The sequence below is a fragment of the Tenrec ecaudatus genome, chromosome 3, assembly GCF_050624435.1.
Source record: "Tenrec ecaudatus isolate mTenEca1 chromosome 3, mTenEca1.hap1, whole genome shotgun sequence".
Lineage (NCBI taxonomy): Eukaryota > Metazoa > Chordata > Mammalia > Afrosoricida > Tenrecidae > Tenrec > Tenrec ecaudatus.
The window spans coordinates 44059266-44087092 of NC_134532.1; the positions used below are offsets into that span (position 1 = coordinate 44059266).

The 27827-nt window shown below is 38.4% G+C and overlaps 1 long non-coding RNA gene across 1 annotated transcript; it reads right to left on the reverse strand.

The window, feature by feature from the left end:
* Window positions 1-19572: 19572 nt before the first annotated feature.
* LOC142443381 (uncharacterized) lies at window positions 19573-25977 on the reverse strand. Its single transcript, XR_012783511.1, has 3 exons — window positions 25862-25977; window positions 25506-25567; window positions 19573-19645 (listed from the first exon to the last, which is right to left on the reverse strand). It is a non-coding gene; the product is annotated as an uncharacterized LOC142443381 (long non-coding RNA).
* Between the last annotated feature and the right edge of the window lie 1850 nt (window positions 25978-27827).

Genomic DNA, 27827 nt, shown 5'->3' on the forward strand with positions numbered 1-27827 from the left:
AATGCCTAGTAAAAGAGTGGTTACATTGTAGGTTGCATAAAGTGTGTCAAGCCAATGCCAATTTTGCACAAAATGATTTTGGAAAGTCAGAAGTAGTCTGAAGCCAAGAATGAGACTCTGACGGAATTCTCTCTGCTTGTTTATCTTTTCTTCCCCTTTTGGTTTCCGGTCTCTCTGCTTTCCATCGAAGATCGACAGGAATATCCCCTGTTACAAACTCAACTTCGATATAGTCCTTTTCCTTTTCTGCTAAGCTCATACTTCTACCTTTTGTAGATGTTAACTGATCTGTGGTCTGTGATGGTGGCATAAATGGATGGTGATCATCAATATCCAATTTCTTGGAAAGTTTTTGGCTCACATTGGGAGAACACAAATCTGAAAAATGTGAAGATGAAATGTTCATTTATTATCAAGTAACTAATCACAAAAATTTAACCAGCTTAGGTAAACCCAAATCATGTTTCAGTGAAACAGTCCCATGTCTTCCTCTCCGTAACCAACCGCGGTCCTTCATCTCCCTATGCATGTGGCATGTTGTATATTTGTTCTGGTGAGACCCTATGTTTGCATTAAGTAAACAATCGACTGAACAGCAACCCACAATACACTTGCTCTTCATTTATACAATTTTATAAGCAACTGTCTTGCTTGTTGTCTGTATACTTTTTAGTTTTAAGTTTCAGTTACTTCTGATCAGTAAGCACTTTCTATTATTTATCTTATTTCCTATGAAACTTTTATTATTAATTCTATCGGGATTCACATTGATTCTGCTTAATAAGAGAATTTTTGCCTAAACATGTAATGCTTAAATATACAGACGAGTATCTTTTGTATGTTCTAAAGACTTGACTGCTTTAAGCCATTCTGAGCTAAATTTGAAAGCTATTTTCATTAAAATGAGAGGACCTCACGTCAATAACTGTCTTGTACATTCATTTTGTAACCTTGGATAAACATCATGAATTGATAGGAGAAGCAATAGGCTTTACCAATCTAAACATAAGTGTCCAAGTTGACACTATAGTCAAAGAGTAACCACATGCTCTAAAATAAGCACATAATAGAGTAAGAAAAAAAAACAAACCTTTTTTAATCTTTTGAAAAACCAAATATAAAAGTCATGAAAGTACGTGAAAAAATTAAATAATAAAAATATAGAAATAAAACTTTAAGGCTGTTTCCAAGACATGATATTCACTCTGCAACATGGACACTAAGGTTTCAAGAACAATCTGTTGCCTTCCCACTGATTTCATCTCATGGAACTCACACGTGTATCAAAGCAGACCTGTGCTCCAGTATTTTCAAAGGTTGTAACATTATGAAAGGGCACCACCAGGCCCTTCATGGCCACTAAGTGGAAGTGATCCAACAATCACTCAGGTAGTCAGCAAAAATGATTGTGCTACCCAGGGATGTTAAAGTGTAAAATGATGATTCTCAAAGGATAAGCTGAGAAACTCCGCAGTCTCCCAAGTCCTGTAATCACGGAGCCAAAGGGACCCATACTATGCTTAGAGCAGAACGAATTCTCCCAATGTATTTTCACTGTAATTCTCTAGTAACTGCACGATGGAGGTTTCAGACACAACAAGATAACTAATAACATCATAGTCAAGAAGCTATGGCATTCCTGAGTATTATGCTTCTATTTAATGTTTTCATCTCTGATTTCTGACATAGCAAGGTATAAAACTCACTTAAACACAAACTCTGAGACACGCTAAACATATTGAATAGCACAAAGAAATCCTCAGGCTGCAGACTTTCAGAATCCATTATTTCCAAGATTGTGTCTACCAAACAACCGCTAAAGAATGATTGCTGCTACATGTACCATACACCACACAGGGTCTGCTAAGGAGAAAATTCAGTTGACTTGAGAGCATCACTAGGAAAATAGTAAAATGATATATAGTTAAAACACACAGGAACTGTTAAGGCTTTTCCTCTGCCGTGTATCAAAATTTTAGTGAGCACTTTAAAGCATTAAGAGAAACACATTAGCATTCCATAATTAATATCTGTGAATTTGCAAAACTATGACTTTCCAAATGGAGAATTTGGGTGAGTTGAAAATATACCAATGGGAAAATGTGAGTTCAAACTTATTATGGTGAAAGCATTCCATTATGATTCAAGCACAAATAACAACAATGGCATATGCATGCCAAATTTCAATTCTCACAACTAAATGTGCAAACAAAAGGTGAAAAGAAAACACATCAAGGATCCGTTGACCTTGCCAAGTAGCTTAATGTGCTAATTATAGTGTATCTTGACATGTACCCGACATAGATGTGTGTTGATCCTTGGATGATAAGTCTTGATCAGGATAAGCATCTTCGGTACTCTGAATGGAAATTAAAACAAGAAGATAAATATGTAACGAACATTTTAGACAAATGTAGTCACTAACTAAAGGTAAAAATGTGGAAGTTTTATATAAAAGTTATTACCTTTAAATGTCGATGTTTTATTGCAGTATCTAAAGAGAAAACTGGACAAAATCAGTGGCATGTAAATGTTACAAAAACTAATCTCACACATTCATGCGGAATTAGTAACAAGCTGAATCCTGATGCTAGGCGTTAGAAATATGTGGCTGACATAATTGGGATCTGCATGTTGGTTGTGTTTGTTACAAAAGCAGCACGAACAAAATCTGAATCCATATTTTAAAAACTGAAGAAACAATAGGAATATAAGTTTACCAAATATGCCATGAAGGTTTTTAAACGGAGATTATATTTTCAATCACTAAACCTGAAAATGTAAGTGCTCATAAGTATGGATTGGCATGCTGATTGCTGTAGACCAAGGTGGTCTTTATTCTGAGAAGGAAAACATGACCATGGAAAAAGGCATGTCAAATATATGGTTTTAAATGACCGTGAATCATTAATGAACATAGGCTTAATCACACCCACCCAAAACTCACTACCGTCCATCCATCCTGACTCATGGCAAGTTATAACCAGGGATGGACATCTTTCAGGGTACAGTTAGCTGGAACTTTCCACATGGCGCAGTTCTTAGATGTTGAAATGACAAATATACAGTTGCCAGCCTCAAGCTTACCCAACAGTACCACCAAGGCTGTTCAGGCCAACTGATAGCATTGGTTCAATTAAGACCTTTGATTCTACAATGCAAAACCGTATTTGATGCAATAAATCAACAAATTTCATAGAGTGGTAAAATTAAAATTAATTACCCTTTTTTTTTAACTCTTGAATGCCATTGTACTCTTTCAAATTGGTACTATTTTAAACTATTCACTACTATTTTAAACTATTATTCACTGTTGTTTGTGTTAGGTATGTTATTGCATCAACTGCAACTTGTAACGACCCTACTGGTAGATAACAGTGGGATCCCAAGACTGGAATTTCTGTAGTTACAAATATCCATATCTCTCTTCTCTGGGCACAATGATGGGTTCTAATGACTGACGTGCTAATTGGCAGCCAACCACTTTCAACCATGGTGCAACCACATCTCCTTAATCATTGCATATAATAGTATCTGTATTATAATGTAATAAGGTATGTGGCCACCCCTAAGAACGGGTACTAGATAGCAAAGCTTCATTGATTTTCATTAAATTAAGAACAGCATTCTGAACTATGCAAAATGTGAACGCACCATTTGGTATTTCCTTTCAGATGGTGCTGGTTTGGTTACATTGGATTGTACTGTTTACAGTTGTAAAGTCAGACATACAAAAATATGCAGACACATTGGGTTCAAGTGGCCCATCTGTAACCTTCAAATTAATGAGCTCTTCTAGTCACAAAATTCAACCACCAACCTACTGTTCACTATCTATGCTCAAGTATGAGTACACTTTCAATGAGCTGGAAGGAAAGAACCCCCCTCCAAAGACTCCTAGCTATGTCGTTGCTGCTTTGGTTGCATGAAGAAAGCAAATACCATGTAAAAGTGTGGTTGGGTAGCAGTTTGCAGAAAGGAGGCCAACCCAAAGGAAGTTGTACACAAATGGTTAGGGCAAGTCAGAAGTCCACTGAAGCCAAGAGAGGGGCTGTATGATCGAATTGTCTTTGATTGCTTACCTTTTCTGCTCCTTTTGTATTCTGATGGCCCTGCTTTAGCCAGATTATCCATGGGTTTATCACAATTTACAAACTCGGCTCCTGTTATGTCCTTTTCTTTTTGTGCTACGGTCATTCTTCCACACTTTGCAGATGTTGAGTGACTTGTGGTCGGTTCTGGCGGTTTACATGGAGGCCCATCATCAACGTTCAACTTCTTGGGAAGTGTTTGTCCCCCACCGGAAGAATCCCAATCTGAAAACTCTGAAGATAAAACATTCACTTATTAGAAGGTAAATAATACCACAAATTTGACCTGCTTAGATAAATACACACATTCTTGTTTCAGTGAATCGGTCCCATGTCTTCCTCTCTCTGGCACACACTCTGCCTTTATGGCATACTGCCTGTTCTAAGGGGCATGCTTGCCCCAGTGGAAGCCCTGTTTGCAGTTCATCAGAGCAGACCCAACCGCAACAAACAACACTCGTGCTCTCGATTTAGACAAGCTTGGTGGCAGTTGTCTTTCTTTTTGTCTAGATGTATTTTTTTTAATTTTTCAGTTTTATTTAGCTGGGTTCATTTAGACCTTTCTATTATTTCCTATGCATGGTATGAAACTTCATCTGTCAATTCTACAGGAATTCACAATCTTTCTTCTTAACATTTATGCCTAAATATTTAATGCTTTAGGAAGTAAGGCAATACAACGTGTATGTTCTAGATCAGGGGTGCTCACACTTTTCAGCATGCGAGTTCCTTATAAAATGATCAAGTCAAAAAGATCTACCAAGTATAAAAATGCAAAACATATATTTATTACATTTATTCATAAATCCATGGAGAATCTTTTATATGTACAATGTAAGTTTATGTACCTTGCATAAACGCATGAGTCCATTTTGCACAACACAACACCATGAACCATGTACATTTTTGGTCATTACCTGAGTTTACTCTGATGACTTCTAGTGAATGGGATGAGCGTGGGATACGTAGTCCGGGCATTCGCTTTTGACAGCCAGCCTGAAGCATACTTCCAAATGATCATCAGTCATGATGGAACGGTACTTGGACTGAATGATCTTTATGTGGAAAAGGTTGACTCACATAAAGAAGTAGAGTCGAATAATGCAGTCAAGGAGATAGCACATTTTCTCATGTTTGGGTAATTTCTTTCTGTACTTCAGCTGAATGTTGGCTTGTAGTGTCAAAATCTCCCATTCCTTGTGAAAGTGATACAGTTTTTGTCTTCTTATTTATTCCAGCTCCCCCACTCCTTTTTATACCCTTTCTTTACATTTAAGAGGAAAAAACCAAAGTCTAAAAATTGTTGATAACTTAGCTTCTCAGTTTTGCTGCACTTAATGCAGTTGCTTGGGCATGTGTTTGACACCTAAGATGGCAACTGATTGGCTTTGCTGTATATCAATTGAGTGACGGGATTGATGATAGGCTTACCTCTGTTTTTTTTTAATTCCACGCGATCTACCCACACTACAGTTGTGATTGACTAGTAGATCGTGATCGACGTATTGTGCACCCCTGTTCTAGATACATGACTTTATTTCGTTTGGGTTCTTTTTTAAAGCCTAATCAATGTGCTACTACTTTTAATTAAAAGACCCATTTCCATACAATGAGAAGACCGCTCATAAATATACCACCTTCAACATTCACTGTAAAGCTTTGGTTTATCATCATAAATACATAAGGGAGACCATAAACTTTAGAGAAAAGTGTTTCCATTTAAAGATACTGGAAGTGAAAGTTGACACTAAGGCCAAAGAGTAGCAATGCGCATGAAACCAGCAATTAATATAGAAACAAAAATCCCTTTTTACTCTTTTTTGAAAAACCAATTCCAATCACAAGACAAAATGTCACTTGGTGTTTTCACTGCCATTCTCTAATAAGTGCACTATGGAGGTTTCAGACACAACAAGATGTTTGATTACTTCATACTCAAATGACTATGAAATTCTTGACTAGGGATGCTCTCATTAAAATGATTTCAGCTTTCATTTCTGATGTAGAAACAGGTGTAGCTGACTTAAACAAAATGTGTCAGGCAGTCTAAATAATATTGAATAGCGTAAAGGGATCCTCAGGATGAAGAGTATCAGAATCTATTTTTTTTAAGATTGTGTTGACCATATGGTCATTAAAGAAGGATTAACGATCCATGCACTGTGCATTACACAGGGTCTGCTATAGAGAAAATTTAGTTGACTTAAAATCATCACTAGGGAAAAACTAAAAGGAAATACATTTGGAAACACATTTGAACAGATAAGGCTTTACTTCTGGCATAGATCAAAATCCAGGGAACACAGTTGAGCATTAAGAAATAATCGGAGGGTTCTGTAATTAACAGTGGTGAATTTCAAAGAAATGTATACTTCTCAGACGAAGAATATGTAGAGGAGAAAGTATAACAATGGAAAAATATGATTGAAGTATATTGTGGTAAAAGCATTCCCTAATGCTTCTAGATCCTTTTTTCATGCATGAATAATGACAATGGCAGATGCGCGACTAATTTCAATCTTCACAACTAAATTTACAAAAAGTGAAGTAAATAAAAACAAGACCTGTGAACATGTCGAATAGCTTAATGTCCTTATTACAAAGTGTCTTGTGGCACGTACCTGACTTGGATGCATGTACTTCCTTGGGTGCTAACGCTTGATCAGGAGTAGCATCTCTGGTATCCTGAATAGAAATTAAAATGAGAGAATTAATAGGTAAGACACCTTTTAGACAAGCTTTAGTTACTTACTAAAGGTAAAATTATGGAATTTTTATCAAAAGTTATTACCTTGAAATGCAGGTGTTTCATTTCAGAATCTAAAGCACAAAATGGACATAATCAATGGCATGTAAATATGACAAATCCTAATCTCACACATTCACGTGGCATTCGTATCAATCTGAGTCCTCATGCTGGGCTTTAGAAATATGTGACTTGCATGTTTGAGAATGGATGTTGGGTGCGTTTGTTACAAACACAATGTGAATGGAATCTGAATCCATATTTAAAAACCGATGAAACTATAGGAACACAGATTAAGCAGTCATGCCATGAAGATTTTGAAATCGATCAAGAAGGCTAGGAAGGAAAAGTTTGTTTGAAGAGTTAAACGGAAGCAATTATATAATTAGGTTTGACATGACTGAACTATGGAATCATATGACGTATGATGTAATTCCCAAGTTCCAGCAAATTAAAAAGAAACAAAACATCAATCCCATAAATCGCAGGAAAAAAACACAAAGAAAACACAAATCCCAGCATAAGATATGGGCTCCCACTGAATTCTGCCCAATTTAAGAAGAATTCGTTCTGCCATCGTAACCCGGCTCAATCCTCACCTTCCTAAAATGATCCCTGAACAAAAGGGTGAAACAGCAAAGTGTGGAGAAGAAAGGAGATGGTGTCTGGCTGTCAGTGGGAATAGTGCCTGCATTCAAACAAGCATCCACCTAAGTGAGGAGTCAACTCAGTCCTCACGGAGGGAGCACAGCAGCTTGGGTGATCCAAAGACTTCAATTACAAAAATTGAGTATGCTGGCGAGAAAAGGATCTGAGCTAAAATTAAGAGCCCACAATTTGTAGAAGGCTCTGGAGGGCAGTGGGAGGCCAAAACTCACCTGCAGAGTACCCAGTCAGACAGAACTGCTGGTAGATCCGCTCTGGTCAAAGGCAGAGTCCGGAGCAGCCTTACTCTCATGCAGAGACCATTGTAATCTTCATTAGGCTGGATCGGACGTGACACTAGGCCTCTTTGATCTCACCATATACATGATTTGTTCCTGGTGCGAGCATCTCTGAGATGTTCCATGAGTGAAATTTCTAACCTGGCTTCGTGAATGTTGACAGGAGTCTTCTTCCTCACACCATTATTTGTCTTTTTGGTATTAAACTATAATGATCTTTTTGTTACTGCCTTAGTGCGATTTGCTTTTATTGTCTTCTGTTGGGTTTTACCAAATGTGAACCACAGGAGGAGTGGGGGTATAATGATAATAACAGATACAAGGCGTTACAGGGATTGCATGGGTAGAGCATGGGCATTAGGGTTGGAAAGGGGACTTCAGAAGTACAAAGGGAAGTGGAGTGACAAAGGGAACATTAGAACTGATGCTGACTGCACGTCTCATTTTAAAGGCGATTTACTCATGGGAGATGGGTGGGAGGAGGCTCTAAGATAGATATAGTACAATTCTACTTGATATGACTGAATGACAAGTATTGATTTGTATATTATGGCAATTGTTTGTCAATTGAAATATTCATTACAAAACAGGACAAGTTCTATTATGATTACAGGTGATCATTCTTTTACCTTCTCATTGAAAATAAAACAAACAAAGAAGATTTCAAAAGTGAGATTATATTTTCAATCACTGCAACTGAGAGTAAGACTGTCCATAATCCACAATGGGCATATGCTGGTTGATGGAGACAAAAGTCATCGTTAATCTGAGGAGCAAATCATGACCCTGAGAAAATGGATGTCAAATATGTGTATAAATATAAACAGCAAGCTCATTCTACAGTTAAGGAAAGATGACATAGCTATTGGTTTTAAATCATATCAAACAATGAGCAAGCACAGACCTAATCATCCCCACATAAAACCACTGCTGTCCAGGCAATGGTGACTCGCTATAAGAGGACGCCGAAGGGGGTAAATCTTTCAGGGCACAGTTAGCCTGCTCTTTCCCCCTTGGTGCAGTCATGGATTCTGAACTGCCAAACTTACAGTTGGCAGCCTCAAGGTATCCCAACTGCCACCACGGCGCTTTAGGCCAATTTGTAAGACCAGTTAAATCAAGGCCCTTGAATCTACATAAAGTAAGACAAATTGGATGCAATCAATCAACAATCTGTGCAGAACAGTAGAAATAAAATGGATTATCCCTGTTTCACTAGACTGTCAGAGCACTCCTTAAAAGTCATAATACATGAAATTATTTATTCACTCTTGTTACTGGGGTATGTTACTGAGTAGATTGCAACTCATAACGACCATACAGGTAGATGAGGGAAGGGCTTCCAAGACTGTACTTGTCATGGTTGCAAAGGACCATGTTTCCTCTGTGGAGACACCATTGTTTCCAGTGTCTGTCCTGCAAAATAGCAACCAAGCTCTTTCAACCATGGTGCAACCACCTCTCCATTAGTCATGAAATGCAATGAAATGAGTATTACCAGGTTAGAAAATACATAGTCACACTGGAGACAGGAATTTTATAGCAAAGTTTCAACGATTCTCAATAATATGGGAAAAAGCATTTTGAATTATGTAAAGTGACAACAAATCATTGAACATTTCTTTTCAGATGCTTCTGATTTAGTTACATATGGAAACAGTCTCATTTACACTTCTAAATTGATACCTATATTATCTTTACACCTGTAATCTAATGTGTTTCTCTGGTCTAAAAATTTCACAATCAACCCACTCCTTACCGTCTACCTTAAGGATGTACACACTTTCTACTAGCTTGCAAGGAGAACTCTTCCTTCAAATACTCCTAGCTATTTATTTGCTGCTTTAGTTAGATGAACCAAGTAAATACTACATAAAAGCGTGGTTGGATTGTAGGTTGCATAAAGAGAGTAAACTCAAATCAAGTTTTGCACAAAACGGTTTGGGAATGTCCAAAGTGCACTGAAGTCAAGAGAAAGACTCTAGGATTGGATTCTCTGTGCTCGTTTACCTTTTCTGCTCCTTTTGTATTCTGACGGCTCTGCTTTCCCCCGGTCATCGGCGGGAACATCACGAGTTACAAACTCGGCTCCAGTTTTGTCCTTTTCTCTTTGTGCTGTGGTCGTTCTTCCACATCTGGTAGATCTTGAGTGATGTGTGGTCGGTGCTGGTGGTTTAAATGGAGGCTCATGATCAACGTTTGACTTCTTGGGAATTGTTTGTCTCCCACTGGAAGAATCCCAATCTGAAGACAAAACATTCACTTATTAGAAGGTAAATGTAACATAACTTTGACCTGCTTAGATAAATACACAAATTCTTGCTTCAGTGAAACGGTCCCATGTCTTCCTCTTCCTGAAGAACAGTCTTCCTTTCTGGCATCCTGCCTGTGGCAAATGGTATGGCTAATCTGCTGAGGCCCTGTGTTTGCAGTACATCAGACTAGACTCAGCAACTCTCAACCACACAGGTGCTCCTGATTTAGATGAAAAGTTGTTACCAGTTTCCTTTCTTTTAGCCTATTTTTTTTTTCAGTTTTACTTACATGGGTTCACTCACAACTTTCCATTATTTATTTTGCATTCCAGGAAAGCTAGTTTATTAAGTCTACATGAATTGACATTCTTTCTTCTTAATAATAAAATTCATGCCCCCAAATTTAAAGCTCAAATATGCATGACAATATATCATGTATAATCTAGAAACATGACTTGATTTCGTTTTTTAAGCCATTAATCAATGGGATTCTTTTTATTGAAAGGCAATTTTCAATAGAATGAGAAGACTTTTCTTAAATATACCATTTGCAACATTCATATTTTAAACTTTAGTTTATATTCATGAATATATAAGCAAGACCATAACCTTTAGGAATCAGTTTTTCCATTTTATGTAACGGATGTACAAGTTGACATTAGAGAACAAAAGTAGCAATATACTTGAAACAAGCAATTATTATAGAAAGAAAAATATTTTACTCTTTTTTGAAAAACCAAATTTAAATGATGTAAAAATAAGTGTAGAAATAAAGGACTGTAGAAGTAATTTGAATGCATGTTTCCCAGTGCAACGTATTCATTTACACCCATACAATCTGGGGTGAAATAAAACAAACAAACAAACAAACAAAGAAACCACAAATGAGTTGAGTTCAAACTGTTTGAAAATTATGGAAACCCCGGGGACACATATGAAAGCAGAAGTGTGCTCCAGTATTTTCCAAGGCAAGTGGATTAGGCAAGTGTATCCCCAGGCCCTTTAGGGTCATGCTGTGCCTGTGAACCACCAGTCTCTCAGTTAATGAACAAAAATGGTTGTGCCACCTGGCAATTATAAGGTGAAAAATAATGATTCTAAGTATGCGCTGAGAAATTCTGGATTCCCAAGTTCTCTATCAGGGAGCCCTAGGGAGCCATACTATTCTCCTAACAAGACAACATGTCACTAGTCATTTTCACTGACATTCTCTGTCACTGCAGCATGGAGGTTTCAGACACAATCAGATGTCTAACAACATCGTCTTCAACTAGCTATCAAACTTCTCAGTAGAAATGCTTGTATTTAACTGTTTTCAGCTTTCATTTCTGATATAGCAATAGGTATAACTGACCGACAAAAGCTCCCAGCCACACTAAATAATAGAGAATAGCATAAAGGGATCCTCATCCCGATGGTTTTCAGAATTGATTATTTCAAAGATTGTGTCTTCCCAATTGTCACTTAAGAATGATTCATGCCACATGTACCCATACACCACACATGGTCAGCTAATGAGAAAATTAGTTGACTTTAGATCATCACTAGGAAAATACTAAAGGGAAATAAATTTAAAACACGCACGAGGAAGTAAGACATTGCTTCTGGTGAAGAACAACAATCCAGTGACCATTTTAGAGCATTAGGAAGAAATCTCAGCATTCCATGATTAACCGCTGAGAAGTTCTAAGTAATATAGACTTTCAAACTGAGAATTTTAGGGAGTTAAAGCATAAAAATGGGAAAAATAGGAGTTCAAGGTTACTGTGGTAAAAGCATCCCCTTATGCTTCTAGATACCTTTTCCATGCATGAATAGCAACAATGCCCTATGTATGACTAATTGCAAATCTCAAACATTTGCTAAAAGTGAAATAATTTAAAAAAAAGACCTGTGAACATGTCGAGTAGCTCAATGTCCTTATTACAACGTGTATTGTGAAATGTACCTGAATTGGATGCGTGTACTTCCTTGGGTGCTAACTCTTGATCAGGAGAAGCATCTTTGGTATCCTGAATGGAAATTAAAACAAGATGATTAATAGGTAAGGAACCTTTTATACAAACGTAGTCACCAACAAAAGGTAAAAGTGCAGAAGTTTTATATGAAAGTTATTACCTTTAAATGCCGATGTTTTGTTGCAGAAACTAAAGGGCAAAGTGAACACAATCAGTGGCATGTAAACATGACCAAACGAATCTCACACATTCATACGGATTCAGTATCAAGCCAAATCCTCATGCTGGGCTTTAGAAATGGGTGACTTACTTATTTGGGATTGGGTGTTGGTTGTGTTTGCTACAAAAGCAACATGAATGAAATCTGAGTCATCTTTAAAAACTGAAGATACAATAGAAATATAGCATAGACAAACCTGCCATGAAGATTGCAAAAGTGATCAGGAGGGAAAAGTATATTTGGAGATTGAAACGGAAGCAATTATATAATTAGGTTTGACATGCGTGGACTATGGAATAATATGACATATGATATAATTCGCATGTTCCAGCAAATTGAAGAAAGAAAACAAAAATCTGGGCTCACACTGAATCCTAGCTCCAACTGGAGAACAATGAGTTCTTACCTCATGGGCCGGCTCAGTACTCACCTACATGAAATGATCGCTGAACACAGGGTCATAGAGCAAAGGGTGGCAAAGAAAGGAGATGGTGTCTGGCTATCAATTGGAATACTGCTTGGGGTCTTAAAAGCTTGTACATTAACCAGCAGCCATCTAAGCAAGGAGTCAACTAAGCCCACACGGAAGAAGCACAGCAGTTTGTGTGATGCAAAGACATCAATTACAAAAACTGAGCATGGTGACGAGAAAAGTATCTGAGCTAAAATTAAGAGCACACAATTTGTAGAAGGCTATGGAGGGCAGAGGGAGGCCAAAGCTCACCTGCAGAGTATCCAGTCAGACAGAACTGCTGGCAGATCCGCTCTGGTCAAAGGCAGAGTCCGGAGCAGCCTTACCCTCATGCAGAGACCATTGTAATCTTCATTAGGCTGGATCGGATGTGGTACTTGGCCTCTTTGACCTCGCCATATACACGAGCTGAATTAGTTCTGGGTGCGAACATCTCAAAGATGTTCCATTACTGAAATTTCTTTCCTGACTTCTTGAATGTTGATGGGGGTCTTCTCCCTCGCACCCATTACTTATATTTTTGACTTGACCCTATTACGATCTTATTCTATACCCTTTACTGTGATTTGTTTTCCATTGTCATCTGTTGAGTTTCCCAGATGTGAAGCGCCGAAGGAGAGGAGGTAGAATGATAATAAGTGATATAAGTGATGATAGTGACTGTTTGGGTAGGGGTGAGCATTAGGGTAAGAAAGGGGATTCGGGAGTAAATCATGAAAGCTGGAGGACAAAGAGAGCAGTACAACTGATTGTGATTGCACAACTCCATTTGAAGGCGAGTGACCCATGACAGGGGCTGCTGTAAGATGAATGTGTTGATTGTACAAATGCTCTTGTTATGATTGGACGATTGAACTACTGAATTGTGCAATATGTAAATTTTTCCCAATAAAAACGTTGGAAAGAAGGGACAAATTCTACTATGATTAAAAGCAATCATTCTTTTACCTTCTCATTGAAAATAAAACAAACAAATAAACAAGATTTCAAAGGTGGGATTATGTTTTCAATCACTGCAACTGAGAGTAACACTGTCCATAATCCACAATGGGCATATGCTGGTTGATGGAGACAAAAGTCATGGTTAATCTGAGGAGCAAATCATGACCCTGAGAAAATGGATGTCAAATATGTGTATAAATATGAACAGCAAGCTCATTCTACAGTTAAGGACAGATGACATAGCTATTGCTTTTAAATCACATCCAACTATTAATGAACACAGACCTAATCATCCCCACATAAAACCACTGCTGTCCAGGCAATGGTGACTCGCTGTAAGAGGACACCCAAAGGGGTAAATCTTTCAGGGCACTGTTAGCCTGCTCTTTCCCCCTTGGTGCAGTCATGGATTCTGAACGGCCAAACTTACGGTTGGCAGCCTCAAGCTTTCCAAACTGCCACCATGGCTCTTTAGGCCATCTTGTAGGACCAGTTAATCAAGGCCCTTGAATCTACATAACGTAAGACAAATTGGATGCAATCAATCAACAATCTGAGCAGAACAGTAGAAATAAAATGGATTATCACTGTTTCACTACAGATTGTCAGAGCACTCCTTAAAAGTCATAATACATGTAAATTATTTATTCACTCTTGTTACTGGTGTATGTTACTGAGTAGATTGCAACTCATAATGACCATACAGGTAGATGAGGGAAGGGTTTCCAAGACTGTACTTGTCATGGTTGCAAACGACCACATGTTTCCTCTGTGGAGACACGATTGTTTCCAGTGTCTGTCCTGCGAAATAGCAGCCAAACTCTTTCAACCATGGCGCAACCAGGCTCCTTTACTCGTTAAATAGAATAACATGGGTATTATTAGGTAATAAAATACACTATCACGCTTGACAGAGGAACTGTATAGCAAAGTTTCAATGATTGCCATAAATATGGTAATAGCACTTTGAATTATGAATGATAGCAAATCATTCTCTTTTCCTTTTCAGATGGTGTTAATTTAGTCACACTGGAAAGTAGTCGTACTTACAATTCTAAATTCAGACCTGAATAGTTAAGCAGTCACATTGGGTTTGAATATGCCATCTCTAACCCTCTACCTAAGGTGCTCCTCTTGTCCCAAAGTTCACCAAGTAACCCACAATTTACTGTCTGCTGTCAAGTGTGAATACACTTTCTACTAGCCTACAAGAAGAACGCCTCCTCCAAATACTCCTAGCTATTGCTTTGCTGCTTTGTTTGGACGAAGAAAGCAAATACCGTGTAAAAGAATGGATGGGTCGCAGGTTGGATCAAGGGAGTCAATCCATAGCAAGTTTTGCACAAAATGGTTTGGGAGCGTCATGTGTAGACTGAAGCCAAGTGAGGGACTCGGACTGGATTCTCTATGCTTGTTACCTTCTCTGCTTCTGCTGTTTTCTGATGGCTCTGCTTTACTCTGGTCATCGACAGGATCATCCCGAGTTACAAACTCGGCTCCACTTTTGTCCTTTACTTTTCGTGCTAAGGTTATCCTTCCACAATTTGCAGATGTTGAATGACTTGTGGTCTGTGCTGGTGGTTTCGATGGAGGCTCATCATCAATGTTAGATTTCATAGAAAGTTTTTGGCTCACACAGGCAGAATGCAAATCTGAAAACTCTGAACACCAAATGTTCACTTATGAGAGGTAAATAATAACATAAATTTGAACAGCTTAGATAAATACACAAATTCTTGTTTCAGTGAAGCGGTCACGAGTCTTCCTCTCCCTGACAAACAGTCAGTCCTTCATGACAGCTCCCTGCACTTGGCATGTGGTCTGCTTGCTCTACTGAGGCCCTGTATTTGCGCTAGATCAGAACAGACTTAACAGCAACCAACAACACAGGTGCTCTTGATCTATTTAAGCTTAGTAGAAGTTGTCTTTCCTTTTGTCTATACATTATTTTGTTTGATGTCCCTGGGTTCACACAGAACTTTCAATTATTTAGTTTACATTCCATCAAACTTTTCTATTAATGCTGCAAAGATTCACACTCTTTCTTCTTAGGAACAAAATTTATGCGTACATATTTAAGGTTGCGTATGCATGAAAGTATATCGTGTATGCTCTAGGATGTGACTTTTTAAAGCCATCAATCAACGTGCTATTTTAATGAAAATATTTTATTATATTTATAAGACTTGTATTAAATACACAATCTTCAAATTCATTTCTTAAGCTTTGGATTAGCATCATGAATATGTATGAGGTACCATTTAAATATAGGGGAAGTACAAGTTGACACTAGAGATAAAGAATAATATTGTTCTCAGGAATAAGCCATTAATATAGAGAACATTTTTTTCATTTATTGAAAATTTTATAAGTGAAAGAATAACAACAACAACAAAACAAGAATTGTAACAGTAAAGCTTTAAAGGATAGTTCCAAGTGGACAATATTCATTTTACCCCAAGGGAGGTTGTCTAGGTTTTAAAACCCAAATCTATTCTCTTCCAGGGCACTGCACTGATAGAAACCCGTGTGTCACAGCAGAACTTGCTCCGGGGGTTAAAGGCTGCAACATGACCGAAGTCCATCAGCAGGCGCTCTATGGCATCATATGGACAGGAGCCACCAACCTCTCAGTTAGGGAGCAAAAATGGTTGTGCCACCCTTGGAACAACGTGAAAGGATGTACATCTTAGAGGGTAACCTGGTGGTTCTAAAGTATGAGCTGAGAAACTCGGGATTCCCAAGATGTGCATCAGTAAGCCCAAGGGATACACACGATTCTCATACCAATCCAAAATGTCTTTAGACATTTTTACTTTGTCTCTTATAAGTACACCAGGAAGGTTTTCAGCCACCATGTGATGTTTGATGGTGTCATACTCTAGGAATCAATGACATTTCTGAGTAGGTTCGCTTGCATTTAAACTTTCTCAGCTCCAGTACTACCATAGCAGTAGGGACAACCGGCTTCAACAAAAGTTTCTCGATAAGTCTAAATAATAGTGAAGAGCATAAAGGATATTCTAAGGCTGATCCTACGGCTGAAGAGTAGAATGAATTCTTTCATAGTTTGTGTCTCTCAAAGAGCGACTAAGAAAGATGAACAAGTTTCCCCGCATTTTCAATCCATGTACAATACAGCACACAGGTCTGCTGAAGTAGACATGTGGTTGACTTCTGATCATCACCATGAGAATATTGAAATGAAATCAAGTTAAAACACACACACAAACAAGTAAGGCTTTGCTCCTGGAGAAGATCAAAGTCCAGTGAACATTTGAAAGCATCAAGAAAAATTCTCAGCGTTCCATTGTTAACATCTGTGCATTTATAAGACATTAGGATACTCCAAACTAAGCAATTTAGGGGTACATGTCGACAAATGGAAAAATGAGTTCAATCTTACTATGGTAAAATCTTTTCTCAAACTTCTAGATCTTTTTTCAAACAAGAATAACAACATTGATATGTGCATGGCTTATGTCAACTTTTCAACTGCATTTGCAAAAGTGACATAAATCAGAAACCAGGATCCTGTGAACATGTCAAAGAGCTTCATATCCGTGTTCGTAAGTGAAATGTGTATCGTGCACCGCACCTGAACGGGATGTGTCCACATCCTGGAGTACTAAGTCATTAGCAGGAGTCTGAATGGGAATGAAAACAAGAGGAGTAACAGTTAAGGCACATTTCATACAATCTGTGGTTACTAATTAAAGGAAAAACTCACAAGTTTTATTTTAAAGTTATTACCTTCAAATGTAGTTTATTCACAGGAGAATCTACAGGGCAAATTGGACACAATCAATTGCATGCAATATGACAAAAACTAATCACACACATTTATGAGGAATGATTATCAAGCAGGATTCTCATCCTCCTGTACAGTGTACATGCTTTGTATTGGTTGCTTATTGCTTTGCTTCCAAAGGCAACATGAAAGAAATATGAATCCATCTTAAAATACTGAACTATAGGAATATAGGATTAACAAAGAATGCAATGAAGCTTTCAAACATGAGATGATTATTCTAATCACTGCAACTGAAATTAAAGTGTCCATTAGTAATGTTGACATACTGATTGAGTGGAGGAAACTGGATCTTTCATCAAAGGAACAAATCACGACCCTGATAAAAATTAATCAAAGCTCAAGGCCATATGTAGAAATGTAGCTCCAATTATGATGCAACAAAATCATTTGTATCATACTCCTACAAATATTTATCACCTTCTTCAATTTGTCCTATAATTTAATAAGTACCCAGTTGTGTTGACAGCTGCCTTGAATGTATATTTCAGTTCTCATCCAAGTCATAACATGTTCTAAATTGATTTCTTGGAGAGCTACTTATAGAATAAGACTTCATAAAAATATTCATTATTTACCACAATACAGGAGGGATACATTTCTTCTATCCTATCATTTAGCCATCATAGTTTTATGATCCACTCATGACAGAAACTTTTTCAAATGCAGGGAAGGAATAATGGACAATATACTTTCAATGTGAAATATGTTGTTAAAGAGGGGGTAGGGTTAATTACAGAATATTGAGGATTTAAATAAACTTGATGTTTAAAAACCAGTCTAGTCTATACTGACAATAGCAATTTTAGTATTCAAGAAAACATTTCAATTATTTTTCCAATTACCCATGATTAGTTCCTCAATTATTTGGGTATGTTACCTCCCTCTACTATCTAAAATGATTTCCATGTAAAATCTAGATAAAACAATGCCTTTCCTCAATAAGTCAGATTTAAACCATTATCCCAAGATCCTTATTCCAGACAGCTCCAGGGACATCTAACACCCATGCTAATCAGAGAAGGGATCTGAGGACCAGCAACTTTGGCATCACCTGGTAGCTTGTTCGAAATAAAGAAGTCCAGGCTTCGTGAGTCAGAGTCTGAGTATGATTGTATTATGTCAGCTTCCACATTTCTTCAGCTCAACTCTTCCTTCTGGAATCTAACCTTGAGCCTCCTCCCTATTGCATCTCGTGAACTAATTGTGTATGAAAAGTCATAATGTTTATTAATGATACATGAATCAGACTTTACCTCCTGCCTCTCACTCAAACAAGACACTGCTTTTTATTTTTCCCAGTGCCCTTCTTCAGGCATATGTGATGCTGTCCTATGAAACAGAAACTTTTAAAATATATATATATATATCCCTGACCACACACACTTCGACTCGTCCACTGTAGATGAAACAGCTCTGTATGATCTGGACAGGAACCCTGGGGGCGTGCTGGTTATGACTTGGACAGCTATGTGCAAAGTGGGCAGTTCAAATCCACCAACTTCTCCACAGGAGACAGATGGGGCTTTTCTACTCCAGTATAGACTTAGTCTCTGAGATTCACAGGGGCCAGTCATTTCTACAGCGTGATATAGGGTCATTATGAGCTAACATCTACTCAATGGCAGTGAGATTGGAGTATTTGGGGGCATGATTAAAGGCTTCATTCCTTCATGAATTCCCTATGTGGGAGCTAGTCAGTGGAAAACTACACCTCAAGTTGTCGACACTTAAGAATTGAAATCTCCTTCCATATTCTTCACCCCTTTTCTAATATCCCATGCTTCCTTCTTCTAAAGAAGTATTTGTTATTATCACCTGCTTCTGAGTGCCCCTGGTTTCTTTTCCCATTGTTTACTCATCGTACTCTGTCCTTTCCATTCTTTTCCTCCTCCTCTTTACACCTTTGTTCTTCCTTAACTTACTGACTTTCCATAATTTGGAATTGAAAGTAATAATTTTGTTTCTCTGGTGACGCTTTTCAATTAATCTGTTACTGACACCTTCTCTAAACACCTATCAGGTATCTCCATCATACTTCTTTTTCTCCATTGTACATTTTTTTCGGCTATCAGAATTTATCAGTACTCATGTCTAAAAAAATATCTCAAATGATTTTTGATACAGCTTTACCTGGTCTTTCTGATATATCTGGGGCTGCAACTAAATCATCAGCATTCTTCTGTGGAGACCTCTTGAGTACACTCTGTTAACATTAATGCCAATAATCAGTTTTACAAGATTACTTATCCTTTGCTGACAGCACCTATTTTAAAAGTAGTTACACTTAAAACTTAGGGAAGCATGAATTGAAAAGCTAAACATTTCAATGATGCATCTCATCTTTGTTTTCCAAATCATGTCTACATTTTATCTTTATTTAGGCATTAATTCTGTAAGCTGAGGATGAACGTTCAGGGGAAATGTATTTATATAAAAATACTGATTTATGGTAACTCTTTCTATAAACAAGCATCTTCAAGTAGCTAATTGTAGTCTGAATTTCCCCCTTTAAAAAAAGAGCACATAGGAAAAGTAGGTATCTAAACAAATGCTTTAATAAATATACTTGCTTGATATGGATTTCACTGAAGACAAAGTACTTATACATGACAGTATTTTTAAAAAGTAAAATGCCTGACAAGACACCATAGGGCACAGTATTGTCATGCTGACCATAAACAGGAGATCTTCCATGTTCCTTGATGTAGGCAAACATGGGCTTTAGGAATGTAATTTTTTACCATAAAATAAAAAGATCTTCAGTAAGAATTTTTACCCTTTAGGTTATATTTAAATACTACCAAGCAAGTACTCTAGTACAACACATTTTTTTCAACTTAAGGAGCATATGGGGGGAAATGCACTGTAAGTTTTCATAAAAGGAGAGTAATTTGGAAAATAAGCACTGAAAATGTGTCAGACACTGCTTATGCACATCTTCCTATTTCCACAAAGTGGGAAGAATGATGATGAGGGTGACACGCATACTTCCCACTTCGGAATCTCCCCAAATGTGAAGAGTAACATGGTGAACAAGGTAGGCAGGATCCGTTGTTCTCATAGGCAGAACCCTCACCGGACGCACTCCTTCCCACCCTAGACATTAGGGAGCTTCAATGTTACACTCTACCTGCCTAAAACCCACCCCCACTGCCATCCCCAGCCACCCCAGAATAATGACTCTCGCAATATTCTGTAACCTCACAGTCTTTGTTTCCTTTGTATGAAGACTTAAAATGACCTGCAAATGTTTGTTGGATTGTTTTTCTGTTCCACCTACTGAAGCATAAGCTCTTGCCTGAATATTCAGTATCTCCCTGCCATGCACATAGTTGATATTTAATAACAGATATGTATTTCCAGTTCAAACATTTAAAATCTCATCGGCAAAATTTCAAGTGACAAGTCACCGCATCAAATTTTGTTTTCTCTTTCTTATTCTATGTACAAAAATTCACATGCCTATGAGGCAATTGAAAATACCATGGCTGGGCCGCTGGCTTCTTATTCCTCAAGGTCCCATCCTCATTGTTCAATATGCTAGAGACCTGGAACTGCTAGAAGATGGACCTAAGGCGATGCGTCTTTGCATCTCTTGACTGCTGCTTCCATGAGCATTGACTGTGGATCCAAGCAACACAATATCCTTGACCACACTTCAACCTTTTCTCCGTTTCTCATGTTGGCTATTGGTCCAGGTGTGAGGATTTCCGTTTTCCCCTCCTGACCTCACCCTGGTTACAACCCCCTCTCAACAAGCCCCCTCATTCCTTCTTCATTTCTCCTTGCTTTCTGACCCCGGAGACCCTCCTGTGGAAGTCAGATAGCTTGGCCTTGTGCGGAATCTCCATCTCTCTACCTGCTCTCCTCGTCAAATCTCCTTCCCCCCGCTCCCTGTAAGATTTCAGTTCTTATCAGAGGAAGGTTTCCACAACTGCCAGGAAGCCTAGGAGCAAGTCTCTGTGTCTCCCTCTCCCCTACATGGTGAACTACTTGTACATGGGGCACACCTCTGCCTGACTGCCCCTGCTTTAAATCCCCTCTCACCTCCAACCACCAGTCTCCCTGTTCTCTACTCCTGGGAAACTATGCATGGAAATAGGGTCCTGTGGTGTGGTGAGGAACTGCCATATGTCTCCCCTCTGATGGAGGCAACCGTGTCTGTCCTTAGAGGAACATAATCCCTCCACTAACGATAAGCTCCCTGAGAGCTGGAAAGCTGAATAAGCCCAAACAGGGACCCTTTCTTATGGACACAATAATATCAGTCGGCTTCCCTCTCCCTATAGGATATGGTGCATATTTTATGTATTTTCCAATACATAAAAATGTGTATTTATTATGATGGAAGACCTGTAACTGACACTGTCTGTGATTGTGCCTGGCAATATGCACCTAATCAGTCCCACTGCTCTGAGTGCGACCAGTACACTCTCTAGAGACCCAGGTCTTGTGCCATAGAACACCAGGACAATGAATTCTGGTTTTTCAAAGTACACAATATGCTCCAAAAGCCACACCAGCGGGGTCTATATAAAAGCCCCACTAGGTGTACTAGCCTTGACCTCAAATATACCTATAGACTGAGGCCTTAAGACTGAAATCACATGGTGTGTGAGGACATGGAAAATGGCTATACCAAGAGAATTGAATTGTCAGTAGGTGGACACGCATTTACTTACATCTTCAAAGCTGTATTAAGATGTGTACAGATTCCTTTCTATGGAGATGGCACCGAAGGCAAACAAGGAAGTCCTTTATTCTCCCCAAACGAAAGCCAAAGCAAAGGCTTTAAAGCCCAAGACAGCTGTGCTGTAAGGCATCCACTGCCACACACACACACAAAAACAAGAATATCCAGAAGTCCCCCAATTTCAGGGCCCCAAGTCTCTGAGACTAAGAAGGCAGCCCAAATACCCTGGGGAGAGTGCCTCCAACAGAAACAAGCCGGACCACATGCCTTCATCATGTTCCCCTTCACCAAGGATTCTTCCATGAAGAAGATCAAAGATAACATCACACTTGTGTTCATTGTGGATGTCAAAGGCAAAAAGCACAAGATCAAACAGGCTGTGAAGAAGATCTATGACATTGACATAGCCAAGGTCAACACCGTGATCTGGCTTGATGGTGACAAGAAGGCATATGTTCAACTGGCTCCTGACAATGATGCCTTTCCATGTTGCCCACAAAATCAGAATCATCTAAATGGAGCCCAGCTGGCTAATGCAAAATACTAACTTTTCAATACATAAACAAGATGAAAGATCTGTGACTGACACAGTCAGTGAATATTATTGTAACTTTGTCCTGACCCCCAATTCCCATTGTTTACAAAGAGTCCTCAGTCCCAGAACGTTACCTTATATAAATGAATAATCCAGGTACTGTAATAGTCGTTAGCCTACACTTGTTCAAACTCCTTCTCTCAGTACTCTTTTAATCATTTGTACCATGGCCTAATAAAAGATAGGCCAAAAACTCTAATGACTATAGATGCCAAGATCTCCAGTGCAATACTAGTCAACAGAATTACCCAAAAAAACCAACCAAAAAACTTAGGCAACAAGATCAAGTGAAATTGCTACTGAATGTGCAAGGATGAGTTAACAGTAGGAAAAACAATCAATTCAAGTGATCACATAAGCAAAATAAAGAAGAAGAGCCAAATGGTTATATCAATCTAGGCAGAAAAGGCATTTGGGAAAATACGGCATCTCTTCCCAATTACAGCACTCAACAAAATAAGTGTAGAAGGGAAGTCCCTCAACCTAATAAACACCTTATATGCAAAAGTGGTCGCTTGCAATTCACTGAATAGAGAGACATTGAAATGGCTTCTTTTTTCTTTGAACTAGTACTAGGCAAGGTAGCCCTTTATCAAGAAGCTTATTTAATATAGTTTTGGGTATTTCCGTGAGATTCAAAAACATAAAAAAGAGGAATGTGTCCTCATTGCATAGAAGAAATAAGAATGGCTTGTCTGCAGATGACATGTAATGCTATATATAGAACATACCAAAGATTTGAACAAACCATTGCTTAAACTAATTGAAAATTTGGCAGCATAGCAGGCATTGAGATCAACGTGCAGAAATCACTCAGTCTTCTATTTTAAGGATGATATTTCAAAAAATGATATTCAAAGAGCATTGTCATTTACAATAACTACACAAAAATATTTTTAGGAGTAAATACTAGAGAAACAATAGGTGTATACAAATGAAATTCCAAATTACTCTTTAAGAAATGAAAAAAAGAATTTACCCCAATGGAATATGTTACCATGACCCAAGATATGCACATCAAATATAGCAAAAATGTTATTATTTCAAAAATTACTTTACAAATCCAAATCAATTCTGATCCTAACTCCACCATAATTTTTCAGAGAAATTGGAAAACAAATTGCCAACATCTATGGAAAGGAAAGAAACCCAGAATAACTAAAACACGTTAAAACATTAATACAAAGTCTGAGGCCTCTCTCTCTCAGACCTGAAAACCTATGTAGCCATAACAATCACAACAGTAATCACAACTCGTTCAATGACTGATATGAAGAACGATGGATTAGAATTGAAAACCCAGATATAAACCAGTTAACTAAAGGCATCTAAATTTTAATCAAGAAATAAAACACACTAAATGGGCTCAAGACAGTCTTTTCAACAAATGGTGAGGCAAAAACTGGATTTTCACCTGCAAAACAATGAAACAAGGCTCCTATGTCACACCATGCGCAAAAACAACCTCAAGAGGGACCAAAGACCTAAATATAAATTACACAATTATGAATAGCATCAATGAAAACAAGGAACAAACTTTGTGACTCTGATACTAGTCATAAAGACACAACCAAACAAAATTTAAAATATCTACACTCACTATAGAAGACACAACAAAGAACCGGAACCTACTCAAAAGACCCCATTCAAGCACAACAACGACTTCATCAAAAGGGTCACTGAGACCACACAGACTGGGAAAAATGTTAAGTTATAATAGCTCATATGAAGGATTAATGTCCAAAATCTGTAGAGGACCCCAATCTGTATTGGGTCCTAACGTTTTCCCTGTTTTCACTGATGCTCTTAACAAGAAAAATACAAATAAAACACTTAAAAAGCAAGCACAAACACAAATAGACAACGTCCCAAGGATAAATACCGCCCCCCCACAAATGTATGAAGAAATCTTCATGATCAATAGCAACCAGAAAAATACACATTCAAACAAGAATGAGGTATCACTTCACAATGACACTTTTTGCAAAATTCAATGAGACACAAAATAAGAAATGCCCCAATAGCGGGGATGATAAGAATGCTTTTAAGATGCTGGTGAGAATGTAGAATTGTTCAGCGGCACTTCTTAAAACAAACACACATCGAAGAACCTCATGATCCAGCAGTCTGTCTCCTGGGAATATAACCAAAAGAAATAACACAAACTGACATATGTACAGATATGTTTATTGCAGCAGTTTTTGCAATAGCGAAACCATGGAAACAGCCCCAAACCCCAAACTCTAGAGGCATGTATCAGCGAGCTATGGAACATTCACACTACAGAATTTTATGCATTGGAAAAAGACAATGACAACTCTCTTAAACACTGTAAGACATGGAGAAAACTGGAGAACATTTTGCTTAGTAAACTGCATCTTACAAAGATACTTATGTCATCCTTGTTATAAGGAAAAGCAAGAAGCAATGTGGTTTACACAAGATGATGACGCCCAGGGATTGGGGTAGGAACAGGGAGAGGGGAGGGATGAGGTGGGGACAACAATGACAGCAACAATACAAGGGAGTGTTTAGCAAGATAAAAATTAAAATGACTTTATAAAAATAAAAACATCCTCCACACTCCTTTCCCCTGAAATCTAAATATTAGTCTAAGTGGCTAAGAAACAGAGAAAAGTAAAATGGTCTTGAAGGATTTAGTGACATACAAGTTCACTGCAAACATAATCAAATCAAATAAACGCATCCTCTTTAGCCTATTAACATCCCCGTACACTTAGAGTAAAATTACAAAAAAGTTTAAAGAGATAGTACCTCAGAAATCCAATATGTTTTTCTTTGATGCTCTTCTTGTGATCTTAATCTTGACCTCACCTCTGTAAAACGTAGTTACAGAGGCATGAATAAGAACATATACCACTGCGCATCGGAAACGGAAATACAAGTCTATCTCCACTCAGGAAAGTGTCAATCAAGTATAAGGGTTGAAGCGTTGTAGGACAAATTTGCTGGAAGCAGTAATTGAGAGACTTAGGAAAAGAACTAGCTAATGAATAATATTTAAATGGCATAGATATTTTTGAATCAACTGATTCTCACTTGAGTACATTTTAGTAGCACTTAAGCCTAAAACAATTTTCAGGCAGGCACTGACTTACGGCTTGTATTACCTTCTTGTTTTTCATCCACAGCAGTCACTGGGTGTCTTCTTTGCACTGTTGCAGGAACCTTCGAAACAGTAAGTCTGCCTTTGTTTTCTTTTGGTTCTAGCTGTGTTTCTTCTTCCTAGAATGGAAAGAAAGAAAGTCAACTTTGCAAGCAATATATTCACTCCCTCACTCCCTCCCTCAAGCAATCCATCAAGCAGCCACAAGCTGTACCATATACATTCGACACTTTTCCCCTTTGGCTCTTTCTCTTAGTGAGGGAAGCAAAAACCTCAGCCCTGGTCAGGACTGGGACTCATAGCAAGGCTTATAGGACTGAGGAGAACTGTTCTCGGGGTTTCTGAGCCTGTAAGTCTTCAGGGGGGTAGAGTGCCTCATCTTTCTCCTGAGGATTAGATAGTGGTATGGATCATCCACCGATTCTTTGGGTAGCAATCCAATATTTAATGCATTGAGCCATTACTCACTCACTCACTCACTCACTCAATCACTGCTCCGGAGTTAACTCTGACTCAGAGTAACTCCCTGTGGGTTTCTGAGACTGTCACTATAACTGGGAGCTGCAGCTGGCTGTGGACTGCAGACCATGCAGTTCACAACCCAGAGCACAACCAACAGGCCTCCATCATGGAACCATCAGAGCTTCTTAATAAAGGACAATTCCAAGACCAAACTCTGCCAGCGAGTCAATACTATGGGACAGGGTAGAATTCCTCCTTTGCATTGCAGATAATGTAACTCTTTACTGGAGTAGTGAGCCCAGTCTTTTTCCTAAGTAGGAGTAAAGATACATCAAAGAGTAATAATAGCTAGAAAAGTATTTACTTAATCTTTCTCCTAAATTCCCTGGTGACTCAGGTTTGATATGTCCTAATCTGAACACATTTCCTCATTTTTCTAATTTATGTTTAGTACAATGTAATTCCTCTGCTAAAAATTATGAGGGCCTATATGAATGCAAACGGGGGCTTTAGAGAGACCCAAAGCACATCTGTAGACAATTGGATCTCCCCCCTCCCATCACACACACACACACACACACACACACACACGCACACACGCACACACGCACACACACACACACACACGAAGGGTTATAAGGAAAGGATGATTCAACCAAGGTGCACTTTAGCACCAACAAAACACATCATTCCTCTAGTTCCTGAATGTTTCCTCCCTCAACCCATCCACCCTACTAACATAACCCAGTTATACCTTTTGATTCTGGCTAGATCAGAGAACACTCATTGATAGAGCTAAGAGCGCTCCACACATGGGATTCGGGGAAGATAAAGCCCCCGGGAACAGTAGTGGGAGTAGCAATATCATGAGGGGAGGGGGATGGTCAGGGTGGGGGAAAAGGGGAACACACCATAAGGTTGGATATATAGCTCCCCATAATGTGGGCGGTTGAATAACAGAAATGTGGGTGGGTGGGTGGAGGGAGAGAAGGAACAGTTGTAAGATACACAATAATAAAAAGAATATATAATTGATCAAAGATTCAAAAGGTTGGGATGGTTGGTGGAGGTGGGGAAAACGAGGAGCTTATATCAAGGGCTCAAGTAGAAAATATTTTGGAAATGATGATGGCAACTTATATACAAATATTCTTGATACAATCAATTTATGGAATGTTACAAGTGCTGTAAGAGCCCCCAATAAAATGATTTAAAATATTATCAGGGAAACTTCCTGTAACAGGAAGTTGAAAGTTTACCCCTAATAAATGTGTGCCAATTTCACCACATTTCCTCTCTCTCCACATCTCTTGCCATGCTATTCTTTCATGCCTCACCCCTTTGCTCAGGCTAGGGTGTCCTTTACACACACTTTGTTCATCTTTCCCGACCGGCCACATGACGATAGCATTTATTAGATGTCACAAGGAGAACTTTTGATTCCTGCATGCCCTTACAGTAATATCATTCACTAATTGGACAAATTACAGTTAAAGTAGCTGTTCTCT